The sequence below is a fragment of the Rana temporaria genome, chromosome 7 (genome assembly GCF_905171775.1).
Source record: "Rana temporaria chromosome 7, aRanTem1.1, whole genome shotgun sequence".
NCBI lineage: Eukaryota > Metazoa > Chordata > Amphibia > Anura > Ranidae > Rana > Rana temporaria.
In genome coordinates this window covers 147,722,766-147,739,500 of record NC_053495.1, presented here as the reverse complement: position 1 = coordinate 147,739,500, position 16,735 = coordinate 147,722,766, and the positions used below count along the sequence as shown (strand labels likewise).

Sequence of the window (16,735 nt, the reverse complement as noted above, 5' to 3'; positions counted from 1 at the left end):
TCACAGAGGAGATGAGGGAACAATACCAGAATCATGACTGCAGATTCAGCCATGATCCTGGTAAAACCACTTGCTGACAGGACATTTTAATACATACATTGGTAGGTTAAAGGACTTGGGATAGGACTGTTTGGTACTTACAGGGCACAACAGGTAGGCCTCGTACACACAACCAAGCATCTCGTTGTAAATGAAACATCGTTTTCCTCTACAAGGTTTTTGTCAGGCTTGATGAGAATCTTGACAAGCTTTCTTTGCATACACACTGTAAAGACAAAATCTCGTCGTTCTGAAACGCGGTGACGTACAACACGAACAACGGCACTATAAAGGGGAAGTTCGATTTCACTGGCGCCACCCTTGGGGCTGCTTTTCCTAATCTCATGTTACAGCCTGTTAAGAAAAAGTTTGGTGAGAGACGATTCGCGCTATTCAATCTATTACACCGTGACGAATGTGCTATCTCCATTACGAACGCTAATTTTACCGAGGGTGCGCTCCCGTCTCATACTTTATTCTGAGCATGCGCGCGTTTCGAAGCATACTGTACACACAAACGTATTTCTCGTTGTAAACCAGCCCTACGAGAAACACGACGAGGAAATTGAGACTCCCGACGAGAAAAAAGAGAACATGCCTTTTTTTTTTCTCGTCGAGATCCACGACAGTTTTCTCGCCGAAAAACATACACATGACCGTTTTCCTCGGCAAAAATGCTCTGCCAGCATCTTTCTTGATGGATTTTGTCGAGGAAAACGGTCGTGTGTAAAATGGTAAGGTCATACATTATACAATTTTCTTGTACAATTTTCCTTTCTTATAATATGAGGTTAAACCTAAACACTTCCAATTTGTATGCAATCAGGCAGGCCCTTGCACTACATAGTTGAAGGTAAATCGAAAGGAAATCAAATCTTTTCTGTATAAGCATCGGATGCTGACAATGCACTGTATGTGTTTACCTTTGTGCGTGCTTCATATGTAAAAGGACAATTTCAAATACACATTATTTACTATAAATACATTTAGCCAGATTCACAGAGATCGGCGCATCTTTAGAGAGGCGTAGCGCATCTCATATGCGCTACGCCATTGTAACATTGAGAGGCAAGTACTGTATTCACAAAGCACTTGCTCCCATATGTGCGCCGGCGTAACGTAAATGGGCCGGCGTAAGCCCGCCTAATTCAAATTATGAAGGTAGTGAGCGTGTTGTATTGAAATGAGCCGTGACCCCATGTAAATGCATGGCCGTACGAACGGCGCATGCGCGCGCATGCTCAGAATGACGTCGCAAATACTCCCTAAGATACGACGGCTCAATGCGTACGACGTGAACGTAACTTACGCCCAGCCCTATTCACGTACAACTTACATAAACGACATAAAATCCGACGGCAGTTCCGACGTCCATACCCTAAACGACTTAGACCAGCTATTTGGTGGTTAAACTTTACGCCGGAAAAACGCCTTATGTAAACTACGTAGATTACAGCGATGGGCGCAAGTATGTTCGTGAATCGGTGTATCTCGCTCATTTACATATTCAATGTGTAAATCAACGGAAGCGCCCCTAGTGGCCAGTTAAGAAAAAGTTTGGTGAGAGACGGTTCGCGCTTTTCAATCTATTACACCGTGACGAATGTGCTATCTCCATTACGAACGCTAATTTTACCGAGGGTGCGCTCCCGTTTCATACTTTATTCTGAGCATGCGCGCGTTTCGAAGCATACACACATATTTGGTGGTTTAACTTTACGCTGGAAAAACGCCTTATGTAAACTACGTAGATTACAGCGACGGGCGCAAGTACGTTCGTGAATTGGTGTATCTCGCTCATTTACATATTCGACGTGTAAATCAACGGAAGCGCCCCTACCGGCCAGCGTAAATATGCACCCAAGATACGACAGTGTAGGAGACTTACGTCGGTCGTATCTTGCCACAATTCAGGCGTATCTGATATAGAGAATCAGCGCATAGATACGACGGCGCACATTTGGACTTACGACGGCGTATCAGTAGATACGCCGGCGTAAGTCTACCTGAATCCGGCTAATTGAAACTAAATTTTAGCAGTTAAAGGGGTTGTAAAGGTTCATTTTTTATTTTCTAAATAGGTTCTTTAAAGCTAGTGCATTGTTGGTTCACTTACCTTTTCCTTCGATTTCCCTTCTAAATGTTTTTTTTTTCTTTGTCTGAATTTCTCCCAGGGATTTAGTTCCAAGGAAGGGGGCAAGCACGCTGACTAACCCCCAACCAGAACGGCTCAGATAATGGGGGCAAGCTTACCGAGGAGGAACAGGAAGTGAGAAATTCAGACAAAGAAAAAAAACATTTAGAAAGGGAATCAAAGGAAATGGTAAGTGAACCAACAAAGCACAAGCTTAAAGGAACCTATTTAGAAAATAAAAAACAAACCTTTACAACACCTTTAATTTACAGTGTTAATAGTGAAACTGAGCCTTACATTAAATATCTGAAGCCAAAACTTGTTTAAGTTTGGGATAGAGTAGGATAATATGGTCAAATCTTTCTTTTCTGTGCTCCAATACCCTCACTTGCTGTCCTCTAGATCAGTGGTTCTCAAGCTGGGGGTCGGGACCCCCTTGGGGGTCGAATGACGATTTGCCAGGGGTCCCCGAATCCTGGGCTGTTCTTGAAGCCCGCTCTGCTCTCCCTAGCCTTTTTGCGGCTGCCCAGCTAGGCTGTTCCTGGAGCCCGCGGCCGCCCACTTAGCATCTACGCAGCTGCCCATTCAGTTTACAGCATGGCTGGGGGGCAGAGACTGGAGGTCAGCTGACTGGTGAGGAATGTGAAGTGGGAGGGGCTGGAAGAGACCCTATCTCCGGATTTCGGCATAGGTGTCACTGCTGAGGGACACTACAAAGTCAAAGACACAGTGAGTAACACTACCTGTGATTAGAGCTGCCATTAAAAGCCCCCACTACAGTTCTAAGATCAGCAGATGACCTTGATCAAGAGCACCAAAGTTGGCTGATCAGAACCCCCCTGCACTACCACTGATCCCACCCCCCACCTGCACTGTCACAGATCCCATTCCCCCCCACCAAGGAGTAAGAGAAGGAATAAAAAATAAAGAATACATGAAAAGAGGGACAAAGATAAAGGTGGAGAAAGAAAAAGAAAGATGGCGAAAGAGAGGGATGGGGGAAAAAAAAGAAAAGAAATTAGGATAGAGATAAAAGGGGAAAAAAGGAGAACAAAGAGAAGAGTGGTACATCCTAAAATATACCATAAGGGGTTTTAATACTGTACGAGTTGGAAGGGACTTCGGGATCGCTAAATGTCTGTGGGTTAGGGGGCGCAAATTAGTTGTCTTGGCTTAGGTGCTGACCACCCATGCTACGATTTTTTTTTTTACTGTTAGGGGTCCCCACAACTTGGGAAATTTTATCAAGGGGTCACGGTAATAGAAAGGTTGAGAACCACTGCCCTAGATACATTAGGAAGTCCAAGGAAATCTCTCTAAAGTGAAGGAAATCAGTGATTAAACAGTTGTTACAAGAACAAGAGTCCTCATTGGAAAACTCACCCTCTATTCCTGTTCCAGTGACACCTCAAAAGTTCAGATTTACCTTTAATTCCAGCCCTAGAGACAATGGTCATCAAGTCAAATATAATTTTTTTCCAAACAGGGCATAGACATCAAAGAAAAAAACAGACAGGGTTCATAACCCTTTCTTATTCTTACTGAAAAAACTAGGTTTAGATATATTCTAGTGGCCTACTCAAAAACAGATAAATCTTTACTTTTTAACAATTATTGGAATTATCACCATGTCTTGTGTTACTGTACCTTTATTATTTCCTTATAACAGCACTTGTCTATGTCTAGATATGAGTAATAAATATATTATGATCTGCATTGCAAAGACAAAAAGATAACACAAGCAAGAAAAAGTCATACTTCAGTGATAAAATTCATACAGGTTGTCTGATAACATAAATTACATAAAGGTTACAAAAATACTTACTTGAGCAGAAGCTGTGAGTAGCTGGTGAAGATGACTCTCTGCAGGATATTCTTTTTTCTTTTACTATCTCAGACGCTTTCCTTCGGAAGTGGCTCCATGGTAAAACTTACCAATGGAGGCTATGAAGATATTGTCTTTGCTATTAATCCTAAAGTTCCTGAAGATGTAAAAATTATTGCCAGTATACAGGTAACCTATTTTCTTCAAAATAGAGTGGCTTTGTAGTATTTCTACAGTATGTGTTTATCTATCTCTCATTCTATGTATAACTTTTTTATTGGTTATTAACATATATTCAGTATTAGCGTTTTTTTATTATTATTATTTATTTCCACCCACATCATACTTAAATTTGATAATGGAAAACCACGTGCAAATATAGAATACAATTTTAAACAATGCTTAACCGTATCTCATATTATAAAAAAATATTAGTACCAACCAGTAGATTTGGGTGGGCCAATAGTTTTCATGTCTGTTAACAACTTGAAAATCAATTGAGTTTATAATCTTGGTTTAATCATGCAAAATTGGGTTTTGGGAGAAGACTGGTGAGACTTTATGGTGTAACTGATGAAGATTTAATTATTTCATGAGCAAAGTGAAGTGCATACAACAAAAGTATAAGGCTTTTTGAGGGGACATCCTCCTTTGTCCGTATCCAAATATTGTATTTCTCTATGACTACATTTTACCATTGGTGGAGAGTTTTTGAGAATTTACTTTTAATTAGAATGTTTTTTTGTTTTTTTGTTTTTACATCCAGGATTAGGTAATACAGCAAACAAATTTAGAAACGACCTAGTGTTTCTGGGGACATTTAGGCAAGAAAAGATTAAAGTTTAAATTGAGCGGTCTCACTTATAAATTTGGCTTTCTCTAGAAATAAATGTTGATTCTATTTTCTAACAAAAATCTTTTATGCATTTAAAAGAAATTGAAATACTCTGCAGTTACAAACACAGGGCCAGATCCACAAAGAGCCGCCGTAACTTAAATATTCTGATTTAAGTTACACTGCCGCAAAATTTCTACCTAGGTGCCCGATCCACAAAGCACTTACCTAGAAATTTTCGGCTGTGTAACTTAAATCCGTCCGGCGCAAGGCGTTCCTATTTTCATGGGGCGAGTCCCATTTAAATTAGGCGCGCTCCCGCGCCGGACGTACTGCGCATGCTCACGACATCATTTTCCCGACGTGCATAGCGCGGTTTTACGTTACGCCGAGTTTTGTGAATAGCGCTGGGGAAAAAAAGTTGCGTAAAAAAAAAAAAAAGATACAACGGGAAAAAAAAAAAATAACAGCGTCGCGGGTAAGAAGGGTCTACTTTTACAAGGTGTAAACAGTTTACACTTTGTAAAAGCAGCCCTAATTTTACACATGCAACTTAATACTTACGGAGAAAAAACGAAGCGTAAAAAAATCGTGGATCTCCGTAAGTGCTAATTTGCATACCCGAATCGGCATTTCGACTCGAACTGCCCCCAGCGGCGAATGCGGCACTGCATCCTAAGATCCGGCAGTGTAAGTCCCTGAGGCCTCGTACACACGGCCGAGGAACTCGACGTGCCAAACACATCGAGTTCCTCGGCCAGTTCAGCACTGAAGCCGCCGAGGAGCTCGGCGGGCCGAGAGCTCCCATAGAACAACGAGGAAATAGAGAACATGTTCTCTATTTCCTCGCCGAGCTCCTCGTCGGCTTCCTCGGCCGAAAGTGTACACACGGCCGGGTTTCTCGGCAGAATTCAGCCAGAAACTCGGTCGGAAGCTGAATTCTGCCGAGGAAACTGGTCGTGTGTACGGGGCCTTACACATGTCGGATCTTCTGCCTATCTTTTGGAAACTGATTCTGTGGATCAGTTCCAAAGATAGAAACAGGGATACGACGGCGTATCAGTAGATACATCTGCCCCACCACTGTATCCCCCTGCTCATCTTCCCCAACAGTGTACTACACTGCACGTGTCCCACCACTGTACTACCCTGCACATCTGCGCCACCACTGTAACCCCTTGCTTATCTGTCCCACCAATACACCTCCTTTCACATCTGCCTCACTGCTCTACCCCCTGTTTTTCTGCCCCAACACTGTTCCCTCCTGCTCATCTGCTCCATCAATGTAACCCCCCTGCTCATCTGCTCCACCACTGTAACCCCCAGATCATCTGCCCCACCAAAATACCACCCTGCTCATCTGCCCCACCAATGTACCCCCTTTCTCATCTTCCCCACCACTTAACCCCCTGCACATCTGCCCCACCACTGTAACACTCTGCTCTTCTGTCCCACCACTGTAACCCCCTGCTCATCTGCCCCACCAGTGTACCTCCATGCACATCTGATCAACCACTGAACCATCTTCTCATCTGTCCTAACACTGAACTTATCTGCTCATCTGCCCCACTACTATAATCCCCTTTCTCATCTGCCCCATGACTGTACCTCCTGCACATCTGTCCCACCTCTGTTTCCTCTGCTCTTCTGGCCCACCACTGTAACCCCCTGCTCATGTGTTCCACCAATGTACCTCCTTTCTCCTCTGCACCCCTCTGCACAACTGCCTCACCTCTGTACCCCCTGCTCCTCTGCCCCAACAATGTACCTCCTTTCTGCTCTGCCCCAACACTTACCCCCCTGCTCATCTTTCCCACCACTGTAACTCCCTTCTCATCTGTCCCACCACTGTAACCCCCTTCTCATCTGTCCCACCACTGTAAACCCCTGCTCATCTGCCCCATCACTGTACTGGTTGGAATAACATAATATAACATAATAATAATGGCTATGTATATGAGGTGGGAAACATATTTTATATCACAGGTTCTTCAACCAGATTTTGAATTTTCTGTCAATTAGTTAATGATCTGTGGTAAGTGCTGTTGCCTTACAGAAGACCACACAAGGGCTATTCTTACTGTCATAAATCAATAGTTTTAGCCAAACTGTAGTCTTTTCTTTTTTATTTACATTTTATTAAGTTTAAAATTATACAAAATATTCATATTCATACTTTACTCATAATCTCATTCATAAAATAGTTAGTAATTTCTAAACTCATCAGCCTTGACATCACAGGTGAACTTTTTATCTAGAATTCCAAATGTTATCAAATTGTATAGCTTAACAAATAGACACTCAGGCCAGATTCATATGTGTCATTGTTCAAAAGGTTAGGACTAAATTATCTTGTAATAAAGATAGGACTCCATTCACAGAATTAATTTGCATAAGATATTTAGGTGTCAGGACACATTTTGCCTAAACATCGCACGCGATCCTGCGGTATTTACTGAGAAATGTTGAAAAAGCTTGGTAAGTACTGCATGAAAAGGCGTTAAAATCCTTTCACAGAAGGAAATAAATAATTAAATGCAGAAATAATTAAATGGATGCAGAAATTAAGTAGTGGGCATGTGGTATTTGTGGAATGTGTACTGGTTGTTAGGGGGGTTCTCCGCTGACAGCTAAAAGAAAAAAAACTATTGCAGGCAATTACAAAATGTCAAGAAAACGGCGTCCCCCCCCCCCCCCCAAATCTTCAAAAGGGCCGTCAGGTCTGGTATGGGTTTTGAAGGGAACAACAACGCCAAAATTTATTTTTTTAAATGGCGTGGGGTCCCCCCCCCAAAATCTATACCAGACCCTTATCTGAGCATGCAACCCGGCAGGTCAAGAAGGGAAGGGGACGAGTGCCAGGCATCAAATTACCATATGTTTTCACTACTAAAAGTAGGTATTTGCTCCCACTTCCGGGCATAGATAGCCACAGTATCCACGAATATCTACGTCACGTCTGGCCCCTACTTCGCCCCCCAGCTGTCCTCTGGGAGACACACAGGTCCCAGAAAACAGCAGGGACCAGTGAGGACTCGCAGCGCGGCATGCGCATGCACAGTAGGGAACCAGGCTGTAGAGCCGCAAGGCTTCACTTCCTGATTCCCTCACCGAACATGGCGGCGCCTCCAACCGAGAGCCGAGGGACAGATCGGCTTTGGGTGCTGACATCGCGGGCACCCTGGACAGGTAAGTGTCCAAATGTTAAAAGTCAGCAGCTGCAGTATTTGTAGCTGCTGACTTTAAAAATAAAAATAAAATTGCCAGAACTCTGCTTTAAATACGTAAGACACCTGTCCGTAGTCCAGTTCTGGTAATGAATAAGCACATGCAACTGTGTGAAACGCGTCTACCTTGATGCATTGCTACTGTCCTGTAGTGTGTAACTTTGCTTTTATAGAACAGGAATAAAGGACTTCTTTTTCCTATCTCGGTGTGCAGCCATTCCTTCTTCCTCATAGTCCAGTTCTAATTGACAGTGTCATCACAGATCTAGCATATTGATCAAATCTATTCGGAAAATTTGAGCAATTAACCAGCACAAGCAACATTTTAAATTATTTAGCAACCCATTCATCATTCGAATATAAACTGCATAGGAATATTATTCTTTTGCTGTAAATGTATTTACAATAATAATTTGACAAGAATATATGCATACTTTTTTTTTTTTTTTTACAAGAGCATGGTTAAAGAAGCATCAAGTTATTTATTCAAAGCAACACAAAACAGGCTGTTCATACGGAGTGTAAAAATACTAATACCATTTACCTGGTCAAAGAAAACGTATGAAAAAGTAAGGACAGAAACATATGATAAGGTAAGAGATTGCACTTTTTTAGGATTTAACACAGATGTATTATAATGCATATATTTATAATTTAATAGACCTGTAAGAAGGTGCTTCATGTACAGTATTTTTTGTTGGCTGCACTCATTGGCATTGCTTACTGCTTTATAAGAAGGGATCCAAAACCTGAAATGTCCTGTGTAAAATCACTGCCCAAACAAGAGCATATTAAGTACCAAAGGGAACTGCTGCTCATAGCCCACAATCCACCCATCTCTGCGGTTTCTGGTGCCTGCTAAAGGGGCTCATCAATATTCCCCACATGGAATGATCAACAAACAAGTCGGCTGCACGCCAATGACATCAGCCTTCACACAGTTTTATTATTCCAGGGCAAGATCACAGAAGAGTCCACCCAGACCAAGCCCCACTCTGACAGATTTGACTCAAAAAGAGAGGTCAATAGATCTCTGATTACATTCCTCCTTGGTGAAACATGTCAGCTGGGGCTTGGTCTGGGGAGCCTGTTCTGTGATCTAATCCTGGAATAATAAAACTGTGTGAAGGCTAGGGTGCAGCTGACTTGTTTGTCCTTTCCAAGAAAGTACCATATTTGCCAGCGTATAAGGCAACTGGGCGTATAAGATGACCCCCTAATTTTCCAGCTAAAAGGTTGGTTTTGGGATATACTCATCTTATAAGACCACCCCCTTCCGACACACCTCACTGTGCCCATTGCATACCTCACTGTGCTCATTGCATATCTCACTGTGCTCATTGCATACCTCACTGTGCCCATTGCCTACCTCACTGTGCCCATTGCCTACCTCACTGTACCCATTGCCTACCTTACTAAAAGCCGCGCCTCCTCCTCATCCTGTTCCGTAATAGGCGGAACATTAAGTTTCCCTGTGTTCAGTGTTCTGCCTATCATGGACATCCTCTCGTTCAAGGCCGAGGACGTCCGTGATAGGCGGAACACCGAACAAAGGCTCTGCTGGGAAACTGAGTGTTCCGCCTATCACGGAACAGGACGAGGAGGAGGCGTGGCTTTTGATTAATGGACGCCCGCAGTCTCTACATACAGGTACGGGCGTATAAGACAACCCCCGATTTTTGTGGGATATTTTTAAGTACAAAATGTCGTCTTATACGCCGGAATATACAGGTACTCTGCTTTTTTGTTTGGATAACACCAATGAATATATTTTGCCTGTTGGGTCAGTAATGTGGCAGGGGTGGAAAGGAGCCTATATTATTTCTCTGCATGAGAAACCTGCATTCTAGGCACATTGCACTTTGTAAAAGGAGTTGTAAATAAAAAAAAATGTTTTTGCTGAAATGACTGTTTATAGGGTATAGAGACAAAATAGTTAACTGATTCCTTTTAAAAACGATTACAAATAGATAAAAATCAATCATATAATGTACCTGTAGTTTCTAGTTTCGTTTTTGCATGTTTTTTCCTGCTATGTGCTGTACAGAGCCAATACAGGGCAGTGATGGTTTGGAAAACGAAACTGATTGGTGTTGAGGGGTTTTAGACACACAGTAATCACACCTCCTTGAAGTTAGTGACCACAGAGAGAAAGCTCCCAGTACTGTGGTTATCAGGAAACAGACAACCAGGAAGTGTAAAAATCAGAGAAGAATTTCAGCAACTTGAGAGCAAAAACGAACAATGAGGACATGAAAACAGCACTGCATTAAGGTAAAGGAAGCTATTTAGCTAAAAATAAAAATTCCTTTACAAACCCTTTAAGTTCACATATATGCCATGTTTGAATAGAGAATGTGTCTGCTGGAGCAAGTAATTTACTTAATCTCAGAGAATCACCAACAGAGAAAACTTTTCTATGGCAAGATCCTTTCTACAATTGACCCCAGAGGGTTAGGTATGGTATCTGATTTGAACACATTTAGTGTGCACAAGTATACATGCTGTTGTAAACTACTTCTACTACTTTATAGAAAAGCTTTTTGAATAGCCATTCTGATTAACCATTTCCAGTTTTCTGACCCGCAATAGAAAACAAACAATATACAATATGTATATATATCACAGCACTACCTATAATAGCATATAAATGGCAGCCAACACCGACAGAATAAGATCAATTCTGCAGGCAAAAACATATGGAACAAAAAAGGTGTAGTGCTAAATATATGTGAACAGAGAATAAATCTCAAAAACTTGAATACATAACACCAAAAGTGCTCAAAAGTCCATGAATAAAAACCAAAAATAAATAAAATTCATTGTAATAATAAAGTCTCATAGAAAATTCAAAAAATGTTAGTCCAACAAAATGTGACTTAAAGCGGAGTTCCGGACACAATTTCACTTTTTAAATATAAATACCCCTGTAATACACAAGCTTAATGTATTCTAGTAAAGTTAGTCTGTAAACTAAGGTCCGTTTTGTTAGGTTGTTACAGCATTTAGACACTTTATAAAATAGAAATTGACTGGGGCCATCTTAAGTGTGGGCATCATGAAGCCAGACTGTATGACTTCCTGGATTTCAGCCTTGCAGATCTCGCACATGCTCAGTGCTGCACAAGCAGTGTCAGATCAGGTTTCAGCACCTGTGCTGTCCAAGTCACATGATTCTTTGAGACTGGGGAGTGCACATACTCCTGGAAAGTTACACCCACTACATTCCCAGGAGTCTGTGCGGTGCATTAAGCACCTAGGTGCAGGAAGTGGGAAGATTAACTATTCTGCCTAGCAACAACACTTTGAAGGCATCTAAAAAAAAAAAAAAAATTCGTAAAGGACTAATGACATTTTTTTAAAACTACTGATGTAATGTTATATTTATGGGTGGAACTCCACTTTAAAGTCTATGTTAGCCACACGGCCAATGATATTTAAAAGTAGGTTTGCAAAAAATAAATTTGATATGTCTAAAGACTCTGTCGCAAATTCATTTTTAATTTTACCATTATTCTCTATGGGCATTCCACTATTCTCTATGGGCATCCCTTCTATTTTAGAATGTTTTAAAAATACCCCTAATTGGGAATATGGGAATATTTTTCTTCCCATCATACTCTATAGACATTCCCTTCTGTCATTCACCTTTTTATGGCCTAAAAAAACAAATAATAATCCCACCTAATCTCAAAATTAAACACGGCCAATGATATTTGAAAGTAGGTTTGCAAAAAATAAATTTGATATGTCTAAATTCCATCTCCCTGTTAAAGTCTACTATGAGAATTCCACTGTGTTAAATAATCACTTACCTTAGAAATTTCCCAATATGTATCAGCAGTCTTCCATGGTTGAGCGGTTAGCCACCTGTACTACGGTGCAGAAAGTTGTGGGTTCAATCCTCCCTGGGTCTGCCTTTTTTTTTTTTTTCTTTTTTTTTTTAAGAAGAAGTTGTTGAACGTACCCTATTTTAGAATGTTTTAAAAATACCCCTAATTGGGAATATGGGAATATTTTTCTTCCTTTTATACTCTATAGACATTCCCTTCTATTTTAGAATGTTTTAAAAATACCCCTAATTGGGAATATGGGAATATTTTTCTTCCTTTTATACTCTATAGACATTCCCTTCTATAAAGACTCTGTCGCAAATTAATTTTTAATTTTACCATTATTCTCTATGGGCATTCCACTATTCTCTATGGGCATTCCATCTCCCTGTTAAAGTCTATGGGCATTCCATTCTTTCATTCCTTTTAGTATGTCACTAAGAATTTGACTTTTGACTGACAGCAACAAAATTTCTATTTTATTTTAGAATGTTTTAAAAATACCCCTAATTGGGAATATGGGAATATTTTTCTTCCCATTATAATCTATAGATATTCCCTTCTATTTTAGAATGTTTTAAAAATACCCCTAATTGGGAATATGGGAATATTTTTCTTCCCATCATACTCTATAGAAATTCCCTTCTGTCATTCACCTTTTTATGGCATAAAAAAACAAATAATAATCCCACCTAATCTCAAAATTAAACACGGCCAATGATATTTGAAAGTAGGTTTGCAAAAAATAAATTGGATATGTCTAAAGACTCTGTCGCAAATTAATTTTTAATTTTACCATTATTCTCTATGGGCATTCCACTATTCTCTATGGGCATTCCATCTCCCTGTTAAAGTCTATAGGCATTCCATTCTTTCATTCCTTTTAGTATGTCACTAAGAATTTGACTTTTGACTGACAGCAACAAGTTATGTTGTAAAAAAAATGGCATTCCATCTCCCTGTTAAAGTCTATGGGCATCTGTACTATGGTGCAGCAAGTTGTTAAAGTCTATGGGCACCTGTACTACGAGAATTCCACAATTCTCTATGGACATTCCATCTCCCTGTTAAAGCGGAGTTCCGGACACAATTTCACTTTTTAAATATAAATACCCCTGTAATACACAAGCTTAATGTATTCTAGTAAAGTTAGTCTGTAAACTAAGGTCCTTTTTGTTAGGTTGTTACAGCATTTAGACACTTTATAACATAGAAATTGACTGGGGCCATCTTAAGTGTGGGCATCATGAAGCCAGACTGTATGACTTCCTGGATTTCAGCCTTGCAGATCTCGCACATGCTCAGTGCTGCACAAGCAGTGTCAGATCAGGTTTCAGCACCTGTGCTGTCCAAGTCACATGATTCCGTTGAGACTGGGGAGTGCACAGACTCCTGGAAAGTTACACCCACTACATTCCCAGGAGTCTGTGCGGTGCATTAAGCACCTAGGTGCAGGAAGTGGGAAGATTAACTATTCTGCCTAGCAACAACACTTTAAAGGCATCTAAAAAAAAAAAAAAAATTTGTAAAGGACTAATGACATTTTTTTAAAACTACTGATGTAATGTTATATTTATGGGTGGAACTCCACTTTAATGTTGAAAACATGAAGTGAAGATCTATCATAAATCCACCACCAAGGTAAATTGGAGGCTTACTAGAATGTGTGGACCCAATTAAGCATATGCTTAATGGGTCGTATAGGCTAAAAGTGATGATGTCCTGGTTCTGGAGGTGTCTTGAATGGAAGGCAGGAAGGTGATTTCCACTGCAATACAGTATATGATATACCGGAGGAAGAGGTTATCCCAATATCAGCCAGTAATGATAGAGGCTTGAGCCAACATCATCAATTCAAAAACTCAGCGTATAGAAAAGGACAAAAGAGAAAACGAAGATGCACATAGTGTAAAACTGTAAAAATGGTTTAGCAGCAAAAAAGATTACACTCACATTTCAGCAGATAAAATCAGGCATGTAATCAAATAAGCAGTAGGATCAGCGGGACCCGCTGTGTCAGATTATCCGCCAAACTATTGTAGTCCCATTGTAAGTTGCTAATCACTGCCTGTAGTAGTATAAATAAAATGTAAACATAAAGGGCCAGAAATGGATAGGCGCAGCGTATCAGAGATACCCTACGCCGCCGTAACTTTTCCGGCTTTGGTTTGAATCCTGAAAGATTGCGCGCCGAAAGTTACGGCGGCGTAGTGTATTTCTGGCGGCGGAATTCAAATCGCTGATTAGGGGGCGTGATTCATTTAAATGAAGCGCGGCCCTGCGCCGATTAAACTGTGCATGCTCCGTTTCGAAATTTCCCGCCGTGCTTTGCGCGAAATGACGTCGCAACGACGTAATTTTTTTAACTCAGACGTGAGTTCCATCCATCTCTATTCACGGACGACTTACGCAAAAAAAAAAATATTTCAAATTTCGGCGCGGGAACGACGGCCATACTTAACATGGCAAGTCTATCTATACGCCGCAAAATACCAGCTTTAAAGCGGATCTCCACTCTAAAGTGGAGTCCCGCTGATCGGCACCCTCCCCCCCTCCGGTGTCACATTTGACACCTTTCAGGGGGGAGGGGGGTGCAGATACCTGTCTACAGACAGGTATCTGCACCCACTTCCGGCCCTACGATGCGGGCAAAAGACGGGTTTTTCCCTTGCTTCCCGTCCGTCCCCCGTTGTATGCTGGGAACACTCGGCTCCCAGCACACAGCGGGAGCCAATCGGCGGGCGCAGCGCGACTCGCGCATGTGCCGTAGGGAACCGGGCAGTGAAGCCGGAGCGCTTCACTTCCTGGTTCCCTCACCGTGGATGGAGGGGGGAGCAGCAGGGTGACGAGCGATCGGCTCGTCATCTGCTGCGATCGGCGCTGGACTCCAGGACAGGTAAGTGTCCTTATATTAAAAGTCAGCAGCTGCAGTATTTGTAGCTGCTGGCTTTTAATATATTTTTTTAGTGGCACATCCGCTTTAACTATACGCCGGAAAAAGCCGACTAGAGACGACGTAAGAGAATGCGACGGCCGCGCATACGTTCGTGGATCGTCGGAAAAAGCGAATTTGCATACCCGACGCGGAAACCGACGCAAACTCCACCCAGCGGACGCCGAAGTATTGCATCTACGATCCGAAGGCGTACGAAGCCGTACGTCTGTCGGATTGAACCCAGATGCCGTCGTATCTTGGTTTGAGGATTCAAACTAAAGATACGACGCAGGAAATTTGAAAGTACGCCGGCGTATCAGTAGATACGCCGGCGTACTCTCTCTCTGGATCTGGCCCAAAAATTCCAGTATATATACCAGTTTGTAGGCGCAATAACTTTCATGCAAACCAATCAATATACACTTATTGGGATTTTACCAAAGACATGTAGCAGAATATTTTTTTTTTATTGGATATGTTTTGCAGCAGAACGTAAAAAACTGTTTTAATTTATAAGGCAAACAATTAAAAAACAATTGGTTATCAAATACCACCAAAAGAAAGCTCTATTTGTGTGAAAAAATTATATAAATTTTGTTTGGGTACAGCATTACCTGACCGTGCAATTAATTACCAGTAAAGTATTGCAGTGCTAAATAGCAAAACATGTCTGGTCATGAAGGGGGTAACATCAGGTGGTTCAAGAAATTTCATTAAGAGTATGTGTTTTGTAAATGTCATATACTGTATGACATTTACTCTAAAGACTCTGCATGAGCATCTTGCTGTGTTCTAAAAAAGATTCTTGTTTTAAAAAAAAGTCTGTCAATCCAGTCCACTGCTATATACCCTGCATGTGCTATAATGCTGCTTCTTTCCTCTGCAGTCCCAACCCTGTGTAAGCTCCACTTCAGATGATTCACCCTGTTGATAATGTCATCGCCTCCCTCATGTGACACTGCTCAGGCCTGATTATTGGCCTCTCGGGCCCCAGCACTGCATCATGGGAGGAGGTCACATGCACTCCTTTACCTGGAAGCACCAGGTAAAGGAATTTTGCAGTCGCCCTGCTGGAGCAACCAAGTTTCAGGGAATTTTAGGGAGGATGACTATAAATGGGTCAAGGGTAGGTTTTACATTTAACTTTTGCAGTTATGTAGAATAAAACAATTGTCTCTTTATCATTAGGCAGATATTATCATCGCATCACCACATGTGAATTATGGATATGACCCATACACATTACAGTATGGAAAATGTGGTGAACAAGGCCGATACATTCACCTCACTCCTGAGTACTTAGTAGATGCGGGCTCGATCTATGTATATGGACCACCAGGTAACAATACAATATTAATTTACCTATCACATGTATTTGCTGTGCAAGAAACTTTAAAGTGCTATTAACCACTTGCCGCCCGCCAATGACAAATTGACGTCGGCAAAGTGGTTGTAGAATCCTGACTGGACATCATATGACGTCCTCAGGATTCTTAGCCGCTGCGCGCCCCTGGGGGCGCGCATCGCGGTGATCGTTGTTGCGGGGTGTCAGTCTGACACCCCGCAACACCGATCTCGGTAAAGAGTCTCTCACGGAGACTCTTTACCACGTGATCAGCCGTGTCCAACCACGGCTGATCACGATGTAAACAGGAAGAGCCGTTGATGGCTCTTCCTCACTCGCGTCTGATAGACGCGAGTAAAGGAGAGCCGATCGGCGGCTCTCCTGACAGGGGGGGTTCGCGCTGATTGTTTATCAGCGCAGCCCCCCCTCGGATCGCCACATGGACCACCAGGGATGCCCACTAGGGAAGGGCAAAACTTAAAAAAAGGGGCAAAAAAAAGATGCAAAAAAAAGTCTGAAAAAAAAAAAAAAGATGCAAAAAAAAAAAAATGCCAATCAGTGC

At 41.7% G+C, this 16,735-nt stretch overlaps 1 pseudogene; it reads left to right on the top strand.

Annotated features, from left to right (window-relative positions):
* Positions 1-3,976: 3,976 nt before the first annotated feature.
* The window catches only part of LOC120945736, a 73,550-nt pseudogene continuing 60,791 nt past the window's right edge, over positions 3,977-16,735 (top strand).